Raw genomic sequence first — 11,443 nt, 5'->3', positions numbered from 1 at the left:
CCCGTGCACCCCCGCCTCCCCCCGTCCCCCTCTTTCTCTCTCGTCGTCCATTTGGAGATGACAGATTGTGGGATAATCTAATCCCGCATACCTGCACCATGGGACAATCTGTCCTCAGCTGTTGCTCTGTGCGGTGATCTGTGTCGTATATGCACCATGAGAGGAAGTGTGGGGCAATTAAAGAGGAGGGAGGGAGGATGGAACAAAGGACGACCCCCAGTTTGCCTTTAGAGTAAGACATACAGTATAGTGAACGCATGAATTATGTAAGACTACCCATTCATCAAGCTGTGTGAATATGTGTCAGTGTGACGGGGTCTGTACAGTGTGTGATTCCACTCACCATACAGTAGATGTTACAAGATCATTAGCTCTCATGCGTTCTCTCTTGTCCTTGGTGGCTGTGCAGCTTTGCCAGTTAATTAGAGATACGCCCGAGGTACGTTATGAAGCTCAGCACGCCACACAAATGTATTGACTTCATATAATTCTGTCCCTGGTATGAACATGATGATGTTTTGACTCACTGAAAGACTGCTAGAAGGAGGAACAGGTTGATGTAAAGCATTTTACAGAGCTGAATTATATAACGTAACAAACAAGCTAGTTAGCCATTGTTCGGAGATAGCATGTTTATATTTTGTGGAGTGAACTATGAGTATCCGACCTTGAGACTGACCAGTACATACTGAATCACTACGGTAAAGGTCCATGGTGAGCCTCCATGGATTGGACTTGTTCCAGCACGTCCCATGAATGCTCCATCAGATTGGAATCTGGGAATTTGAAGACCAGGTCGGCCATCGTGGATCGAACTTGGCTCTGGCCCACCACAGCATGAACGCAGGCCCTCTGGAGGTGTCCTGTGGTGGCTGGCACCTAGGTTTTTGGCAATGAATCCTTTGACTCCTGTGGGTTTTTGAGGTGGATACTTCATTGATCAAACTTGGGCAAGAGGGCCAGACAGAGGGAGGTGGTCCCCCCACACCTTATGGCCCTGGCCCATATTTGTTTTGATACAGTCACGAAGCTTCACAGGTGTGTAGTTGAGATTAAAATTAAGGCCGATTTTGGAGGTCAGTGTGATCCAAACCATCAGTACTGAGTACTCATGTGTTGGCTTCTGACTTTGCCAGATTCATGAGAGCAAAGGCCAAAGTTGTTAAGCTCAGCGACAGGCATACATGTTGTAACTTGCATAAAGAAGTTAGAAGAGTTAGAGCTCAATGTGTCTCATGGCAAACAAGCTGCAACCCACGTTTGTCACACAGGCTTTCTCTTATTAATTTGAAGTCCCACGCCAAAACTGATATAATCCTGATGACATCACTATGACATCATCAGTGCTGTTTTCTTTGATTAGATTTGGCACGGCTCGTCCACGGCCACAGAAGAGCTCAAACAATTTTCACATGCTGTAGTCTATAGTCCTCCCCTTGATGGAGTTTTAATAACATAGTCTGTCTCTCCAAATGAAAACCTGCCAGCTGGCAGCTCTGTGAAGTATTAAATTGCTTCTGAAAAATTATATTTATTGAAAGTGTTTTATTGTGTTGTGTTATTGATTCTGTTCTCACGTTGTGTTTTATATGCTCTGTATTCTATACGCTCTGTATATTCCTGCTGTTGTCTCCTAACGTGTTTTTAATTATCTTTACGCCTGATATTTTACTATTCCTGCCTGCCAACTTTATTGTTGTTCCCTGATCTTAAATTCATCCTTTGTGTTTTTTTAAAAATTGTTTTGTCTTATACTCTTATACTTCTTTGTTTTATGTTGTTTTTCATGAAGCACTTTGTTATTGACTATCAAATTAAGTCACTGGAGCTGTCATTAGGCGTTCAGTTCCCCAGCTAAAGTCGGAGAAACAAAGATTTTTGTGTAATATAAACCCAGCAGCACCAGGATGAGTAATCAAAAGCTACATTTAAATGCACCTTTGTTTCAGATCTGTGCTGTTTTATCTTTGCAGTTGTCAGTCCGCTCACCTGCTCACACGCTAACCTTGCCATGCTTGACTGGAGCTGCAGCGTTAGATTAGTCCCATTACAGCTGTTCAAAGTGCGTCATCATTTCATTCGATTGTATTCTGGCTCAAATGTCATTCAGTGTCGAGTCGGACTCGCAGCCGAGCACTGCTCCTGGTTGCTTGTTTCTCAGTAGAGCCCTGTAGGGACAGATTAATACCGCAGAGAGAGGTCAGAGGTCATCACAGCTTACAAACAGAGCCTCAGGTGATCTGAAATGAAGCAATATGTAGACCTTTAAGGTTGGTAGCTTACAGCAGCATGAGGATAGTGGCACTAGATCTGGCAGCCTCCTACGCTAGTGATGACTCTTCATCCAACAGTCAGCTGTGATTGTTTGTGACTGTCTCATTAAACCTGCAACAACTCATTCAGTCTCCTTGGTACTGAGCCCTCCCCTTCAACACCATCAGAGACATTTAAAAAGGACACAAAACAGCCTTTAATTACCTCTTTTATTTCAGATATAAAATGTTTACATGTTAGATCAAATAGATTTATGTTTGGTGCTAATGCTTTGCTCTGGCTCGTCGCCATATTGGTGCTGTGTCACACTACGTCATGAGGTTGGTTAGCTGAAAAGCCGGCCCAGGAAGACAGCAGTCGCTGAACATGAATTTAGCTTTACATGGCCAAAGACTAAGCTGAAAGTTATTGTGCAGATGACGATTTTGAGGCAGTGACGAAAATAGAGAGTGAGGTACTAATCCAAGTTAGTTTAGAAGAGCGGCCATTGTTTCCCTGAGTTGCGAAGTGGGTGGGCGGCACCACCTGTTGCATGTGTGACGTTACTGAAATGTCGACCTGTCATGGATTAACCACATGCTCTGCTGTGGGGGACGTCTTGAAAGTGTCCGTGCTGAGGCCCTGGTGCTGCCCATCAACAGCAGGGATTTTAACCGGAAACAGGAAACAGGACACAGGACAGAGTACCTCCTGTTAGAAACGTCAGCATGAATAAAACAGTCTTATGGCTAAGCCATTAAAAAAAGTCAATGTTAAAATCCACAGTCGCTGAAACTGGTAAGCTTTTTGTTTAAGGTGACATAATATGACATGTTACATATCAACAAATGATAGACAGCACTGTTAATGCAAAAGGTATATTTTGTTATTTTTCGGTATAGTTTTGTACATTTTCCTTCTGTTTCGCTTCGTGTAGCTGCGCTGGACCACAACCATGACATGATCAGACAGACTGCGAAGATCAAAGAGGTGGAAGAGCAGATGAAGCACCACTTCTCAAAGGCTGCTCGGCAGTATGTGTGCAAAGTGGTTGTGGTGATGATGGGCTGAACTCCGTAGCCAGTTAACCGTAACGGTGATCACGGGTGAAGACTTGGGTAAAATGGAAATCTTCTGTTTCAGTTCCTTTATTGCGGTACTGCTTAGCCGTCACTGTCATTACAAGAGTACTCACACTGACCCTTTTCCTTAGTTTCCTGTTGCTCCTCAACACTGGTGTCTGTCTCTGTCACACCACTGCTGCTGCTCCAGTGTCAGCTTCATCCAGACATAATAGTGCAAAAATTCAGAGGATTGAGGCAGAAATAGTCAGAGTGCAAAAACAGTGTGTGACATGTAACTGCACATGACTCATGAGCGGCAACAGTGTCGTGTTGCTGATACATGCTTATAATTATTAATTGATGAGTTTTATTTTGAGAGATTGCGTGGCGGATTTGGAGGATCCATTACTCATGAAGTCAGACTGAAGACGTGGGTTGTGTTTTTTTTTTTTTTTCTCCGCTAATTTTCAAACAGTGATGAGGCGAGAGCTGAGAGGACACATGAGGACAGGGAGAGAGGGAGAGAGAGTCACTTTTAATTTTCTCAAGAAAGGGCTGTCAGCATAAAGCCCAGACTGCAAATTGCGTGTGTGTGATCTTGTTTTGCTACATTTATGGGGTCCCAAATTCAGGAGCTCACTTACAGGGTCCGACAGCTTTGTGGGGACCAAAATGCTGGACTCCTTAATGTCCATCATTAACTGTTGGGTTAATGTTTGGTAAGGTTTTGGGTTGGAGAAGTAGAAGTCATGGTTATAGTTCGAGTAAGGCTCCAGGAAATGAATGTAAACCTATGTAATGTCCCCACAAGTGACGAAACCAAGATTTCATGTGTGTGTGTGTGAGCGTGTGTGTGTGCATCCATACCTGTGTTTGTGTGTATCTTTCTCCCAAACAGAAAATTGATTTCCAGATGGCATGAAAAGCCCTCAGAGGACACGAGTGTGTGTGCTCGCTTAGAAAATATTTGGAGGACAAAACACGGAGATGGGATACATTTTTAAACGGGCCTGTTCAGACACACACGCACCTTGAAATGCATGAAGAAGATTGGAGGGTGACTGAGTGCACAACACATTTATATTTCAGTCGAGGTGATAAAATAGACTCCGCCGCTCCTCGTTAGCTCGTCGACTGATCTGTGGCCTGTGCTTACACGAGGCGGCTAACAGGTTGACAGCAGCACACATGCTCCTTTTTATGTGCTAACGACGCTGAACTCTATGTCTGATCTGAAATGGCTTACAGAGACACACTAACAGCAGACACATTTGATTCATTTTCCTTTTTGTTCCTTTTTGTTCTCATGAAGTTGGACACTTTCGACTTACTCTGCATTTCTCACCCTCCGTCCTTCTCACACTCATTTGCTGAATCATCTTCTGACACTCATTTGTCTTCACACCACACTTCTATTATCCAATTGTTCACGCAGAACACAAAAACAGGGAATACATGTGCATAATGATGAATAATGAAAAAAAAGACTGTGTTTTGAAGATGAATGCCGAGATTGACGGATTCATACAATTCAAAAGCTCCAAAAGGAGAACCGTTATCAGTAAGACGTCAAAGTTAAAACAAAATGCTCGACAGCCTCTCGCCCGGAGACACAAACCACTGCCATTTGTGCTTAAAATCACAGACATGCAAAGCGCGAAGAAGACATTTGCGCAGGTTTAATTGACGACTTTAAAGTACAAAGCACAGAGGGAATCATTCGGGATGTGTTTTATAAATAAATGAAGGCGCAAAGTGGATTGTTACAGACAGTCACGACCAGGAGCCAAGCAAGCCGCGTTTGCTAACACTCACACACACACTTTCTAATGGAGCCAAAGCCCTCGCTGAATTAGATCACATGCTTCAAAAATTATCATGCATCTGCTCACCCCAGCGCTAAGAAATTGGAGGAAGTGAGAGACGGAAGGTTGAGAAATAGGAGGCTACAGAGACGTAATAAGCAACAGAGAGAAGGAGGGAGAGGGGGAAGGATTATGTTAATGTGGAAATAACTGATCAGGAAGGGCTGTGTTGTCTGCTCAAAAAACTGATTAAATTCTAACTAATGTGGACGAGTAGAGCTCTGAGCCATGTGGGGAGACACTGCAGGTGAAAATGCTGGTTTTTCCTGCACTAGTCAGCTTTTAGGGCCAGTTTGCTTTAATAAGATGTTCTCTTAAAAACTAGTAGAGAGAAAACTTGTAACATACACATAAACGTATGTGTTTTAGTTTATGACGCCCCTAAACTGCCGCACACTTTCACTCGTTAGCCTTTAGCTTCGCCTAATTATGTGTCTAATTTGCCTGTGCCTTCCTTGTAATTATCGTTACTAGTATTGCGACTGTTGTTGGTGCACATCGCTGCCATTGTTGTATATTATCATCGCTCTGTTTACTCATTAGTTTTAAATTATTATTATTATTACAGCATCGTCACTCTAGTTTCCTTTTCCTCTCAAGGGTTTGTCTCATTTTTGTTTTATTATTTTTTCCCCTGTGTTCTGCAAAGCACTTTGGATCAACTGTGTTGTATGTGAAGTGCTATGTAAAAAAAAGTTGAGTTGAGTTAGAGTCTGTTTAAGAAATGTATGCAAATATAGTGTATTTAATTTGATAACCCAGTTAGAATATTTATACATAAACTTTCAGAAAACGTGTAATACAAATAAAATGTACTGTCTTAATGTGAGTAATCAGCTAGGGAAAACGTCATGGTGATATTAATTAGTTAAAATCACCATTTTCTGTCTAAGAATAGCTGGAATTATACAATACATATCTTTAAAGGCTGTTTGTGTCTTTGGTACTCATCCTACTGAGCCAGAAGTCTCCACTTCAGCAGCACTTACACGCTCCTTCTAGCTTTAAATCAACAAATCAAACAAGCATTTTGAATTTCGGCTTCATCCAATCATCCATTTGCATATTTTAATATAAAATGTCACAAACCTTGTGATATCAACTCAGGATGTTTCATATCGGAGAGTTGCCATTGTATGTGGGATGATATAATACTTATATAAACCTCATGGACAGGTGCCAGAGGAGCTGCTATTAAAACAAATGATAGTCCTATTTGAAAATGTACAGTAGTGTACTGTATGGTAGTGTACAGTTTACAGCTGTAATAGAAGCTTCATGTGATAAATCCTCACATTAACAGAGCAGACTGTGAATTTTCAACATGTGTACACAGACGTTGCTTACATTAATGCATTTCTCTGTTGTGAGTGTTTACAGTCGTGTTTGAATGACAAAGCAACAACATGATAACACACAGACACTTTGTGATTGCTGAGTGAATAACATGTAGTTGCTAAGCTGCAGCCTGAATGCATATGATTGTATTACATAACAACAAAATGGCCTCCTGAGCAGAAAGATTTCTCCCTTTTGAGTACTTGATGTCATCTTTCTGCTCTCTATTCACCACCACCATCTAGAATCCAACAGGGGGATCGAGTCTTGTCTCTCTCTGAGCTCCTGTTTCATAAAGCTGCTGCATGTTTATGGAGTTTAATTGTTAAAGATCTTCTCTGTAATTATGTAAAAATGTATCTCCACGTGAGCAGGAGCATTGGCGTGAATGTGAATGTGAGACTCCTTCCACTGACTGCCCAGCTGAATGTGGGCGAACGCTGCATACTTGAGATTTCTTTCATCAGAAGACAAAATAACCAATAAAACAATTACCCATGGGAAAACGTGTGAAAGAACGCTGTTTCCAAAGTCCAAAATACTGACTGCTGACTGAGATAACACTCAGGCTTACATAACCTCAAGAGGGTCGATACTGCTGGATTATTTTTACCAAGCGCACTGTTTGGGGTGCAGTTTGACAGCAGTGAGTATGTATACATTTTTAACGTAAGCAGCCTCGGAGGAAACAATCCCATTGACTTTGGCAGTATTACAACCATGCTCATGGAGTTATACAAGGCCACCTACCTGCACTTGAAAGAATATTGTATTAAACCGTGGAGGATAAGCGAGGGAGGGAGGGAAAGAGGGAGGGAGGAATTTGAGATGCAAAGTGGGTGACAAAGACGGAGGAAGAGCAAAGCGTGTTCCTGTCCAGATGGAGCCTCCCTGGGGAATTTGGACCGTATGTGTGTGCGTGCGTGTGTGTGTCTGTGTGTGTGGATGAAGAGTAACGATTCTGGGATACTGCCATGTGGAGGCTGAGTAGGTGGATTACCTACTCTGGTTCAAAAGGGAAAGTGATGAGTGGGTGGATTTAAGGATTTTGATAGAAAGCAGTTATCATGATGACCGCAAAATGTCAAAATGCATCCGTCTGGTGTGAATACTACTCTGACAGAATGTGAGCAAAGAACACAACAATTATAATTCATGAAATCAAACCCAGTGTTTTAAGATTATTTCTGGTCTGCTTTTTTTTTCACTCATAGAAGAATAGATTTACTTTTATGTGGGAATGCTGTAATTAACACGTGTAAATGTACTTTTCTTACGTTGAAATATGTATCAACTTGCTGAAATGTTCAACTTTAACGGTAGTATAACCCCTGAAAATCTTGTTTATCTTCTCACATTACTGCAGTGGTGTCCAGGTGGACTCCAGGACCGAGTGGCATCACTGCTGAGGGTGGCTTCTGACCACACCCACTCGGCTTGCAACTTTCATTCGGAGGGGGCAGCAAAACACATCTTTAAGCCTGGTATCACGTTTCTCTTTAACCTGATTTGCATATTAACTTTCAGCATGCAGTAAAAATTTTGTTTTCAAGATTTAATATCCACCAAAACAAAATTATGTTACTTTCCAATGGGACACTCCCAGCAGAGCAAAATGTCATTTTGTGATCAGACACTTCCTGGAGCTGCTCATTTGACATGGAGCGAAAAAAAAACAGCTTTGAGGCTGAATATCTGCTAGAGCATATAAAACCTAATGAGTTTGGATTCAAACAGCTTTGAATCAGAAAATGTTCCCCGCATCCAGACAAGAGCCAACATATCTGGTCTCTCATTAACAGTGAAGGAGGCTTGAACACAGTCAAAGAGAAGAACAGATGCAGTGACATAATAAACTGTAGACTAATGGACCGCCATCTTTTCGCATGAATTAGTGGTAACTGTGCCTGAGAGTATTTGATTTCAGGCAAAGTCTCCGCTTGTTGGTCCATCCATTTCATGGATTATATGGGATTACAATCCCAATCCATTCCTAGATGGAACATTATGGATTAGATTGGTAATCCAACAGGGAATATCATCTTCTGGCTCTGGACGCTGTGTATTGAAGCCTGGTGGAACTGAGGGGTCACAGGTTAAGTCCCCGCTGCAGCCAGTACATCTCTCCCTGTCAGATTGTCCTGTGCCCTCTTCACACACACTGCTGCAGGCTTCTACTGTTTTGTATAAATTATCACGCTTCAAGGGGAAAAATGCAAAGAAACAAGTTCCCAAGTGTGATGCTTTTGTTCGAGGTGCTAAAACAGAAAGAAACAAAGTGAGAAGAAGCCATTTGAGTTGATGTGTGAGAATCACACATCGAATTTGTGTCTCCTCTCTTCCGTTCGCTGCCGCTGAGAAATGTTGAGAGCGCCAGGAAAGAAATTAATACCCGACAGCCTGTCTGAAGCAGTTAGAAAGTAGCTGTGACAGGCAAGTTTTGTTAAAGCTGCAGTACCATAGCAGGTGTGAGACACTTAGCCAAAAATACGCTTATAGACCTGTTGCATATTGCATAACATAGCTCAGCTTCGTGTGTCTGTTAACCAGAGAGATGCTGCACAGCTACACTCAGTGCATCAGTGTATTGGAACAGCATGTTTTAACCTCCTAAGGCTGAATCCATCACAACATGTAGGGCCAAGATATTCCTACATACCGAGTCTGATAATTGGTCAACTTACAGTATACAATATTTACATACATTTAAATATATGCATAATTTACTTTTACTTATACTTTTGATATTTAAGTACATTTATTGCCAGAACATTATTTTTGAAACTTATGTACATTTAATATCAGATACTTTAAGAGTACTATTTGCATAATAATAATAAGTAATATTTGAACACAATGTCTTTACTTGTACTCAAATATGACTTTTAGGTACTTTATATATAACACTGAACAATGCTAACGCTACCTAGCTAAGGTTAACATTGCTAACGCTAGCAAGCTAACGTTAGGGCAGTACAGTGTTCTGGGTGCATCCTGTAGAAATCAGCCATTTATACTTTTTTTTTCCCACAAACTGGCAACTACCAAGATTCTTGACGCTGGCGAAACACAGATACCGTGTGATACCAACGCCGTTATACTACTGGCTGATGAACCTCGTCAGAAGCTGTTCGAATTCTTACACAGTGTTAAACAAAACAACAATCTTGGACTTGAAACACATTGTAAAATTATTAATTCACAATCATTATAATGTTTTAAAGGAAAAGAGATACTTTTATTCTGCACCATCACAAGCTCTGTAGATGTGTTATTTTCTAAAAATGATTTGTCAACAATAATATTATCAGTATGACCTTTAAGATTCAACAACATCCAAATATATAAGATGATATAGCATTTAAAATGATAACAAGACACCCTGATGGTTCGGTTTTCTTTAAACTTAATATATCACCCATTTAAAACCCAACATAGCTTTAGTTAAACATGTAACATCAGTGCTGCAGGGGTTAATATCATGTTCAGTTGCATGCTGCACACTAATGAGGTTAACAGGACTTGACTTGGTTTGGATCCAAGTTGTGTGACATCAGCCAGCTGACTCTGACTGTCTGGCACGACCATCAGAGCTGTTGATGGTCTTAAGTCGTAAGTCCATTACTAAGAGAGAGGATAGCGTGAACAAACGGTGCTCACCCAGTCTTATCCACTGGAAGGATTGAACAGATTGACTCATGCTAATTAGGGATTACGGATACAGGTTGTTCTGTTCTGTGTCTGTCAGTTGCTGTACTGGTTAGTGGGCTCACCACAGGCCCACAGAAGAATCACGACTCCAAAAAATTATGTTGCATGACTTATGTCTTGAGGCGGCGAAGCAAAGATAAATATTTGTTTTTAAATCCCCTCTCATAGCTATTTGTTATCACAAGTCTCTTGTAAGCTTGTTCCCTTCAATTTTTTCCCCAACATATCTGTTAAAGTGTCAGTTTTTCGTGACAGCAACCTTGAAAAGTCAGAGCCTCGTGCGGTGCACGCATCTCCTCTCTGTCAGTAGACATGCTGAGGGTGTCTTTGGCTGAAGGGATGGTTGAGAAATGGGACACGAGGCATGCAGGGATTGAGTAAAGAGCAGGTGACAGTTGACAATGGAGGAGGAGGATGAGGGGTCTGATGTAGAAATGCCACTGGGAGGAGGAGGAGGAGGAGGGAAGAGGATGAGAGGAGGGTGAGAATGGAGGATGACAGAGAGGTGGGGAGAGTGGAGGCAGAGTGGGAGTTGAAAAAGTCATAAGTATCACATATATACCAACTGGAGACACAGAGGTTACACAGTAATGGCATACAGCGATGCACAATTAGAAAAACACCTGTAGTCTGTATCACACTGCTCATAAAATGTCTTTGCAGGCCTAAACATGAATACAAATATGCTCTGTCCATTTAAGATTTGGACTGAATGTGAGGCCCTGAACACGTTCTGCCTCTCAAAACACATGCTACAGAGATAGAACCAGTTTTTTTCATTACTACACGAGAAGCAGATACACAGCAGCTGCCTCACAGGGTCTGCCAAATCCTCATTTTACTCTTAACTCATATCTACACCTGCAGCATCTGAAGGAGAAGACTCCAGGCTTCTCTCCTTGAACTCTCTCCTTTAATTTGCTTCGAGGAGGATTGTTTGGAGGAGCAGGAGAACACAGACATATACTTTACTTTCTCTTGTTGAAAAAACGAATATGTTTTTTTGTGGAGTCTGGAGAGCACTCTCACTGTAGGAGGGATTGCTTTCACAGCAGGTTTTGTTGCCGCTGCGCTTAAATTACAAGTGTGTGTTCGTGCATGTCCTTGAGTAAAAGAACAACAGAAGTTCTAGTACACTTATTCACTGTGCTTTTTTCTCTGATGTACGCAAATGTAGTGTCAGATACTAAGAAAGGAATCACATTCTTTACA

Source organism: Pagrus pagrus (genome assembly GCF_965226575.1).
Source record: "Pagrus pagrus genome assembly, chromosome: 13".
NCBI lineage: Eukaryota > Metazoa > Chordata > Actinopteri > Spariformes > Sparidae > Pagrus > Pagrus pagrus.
This window is presented reverse-complemented; position numbering follows the sequence as displayed.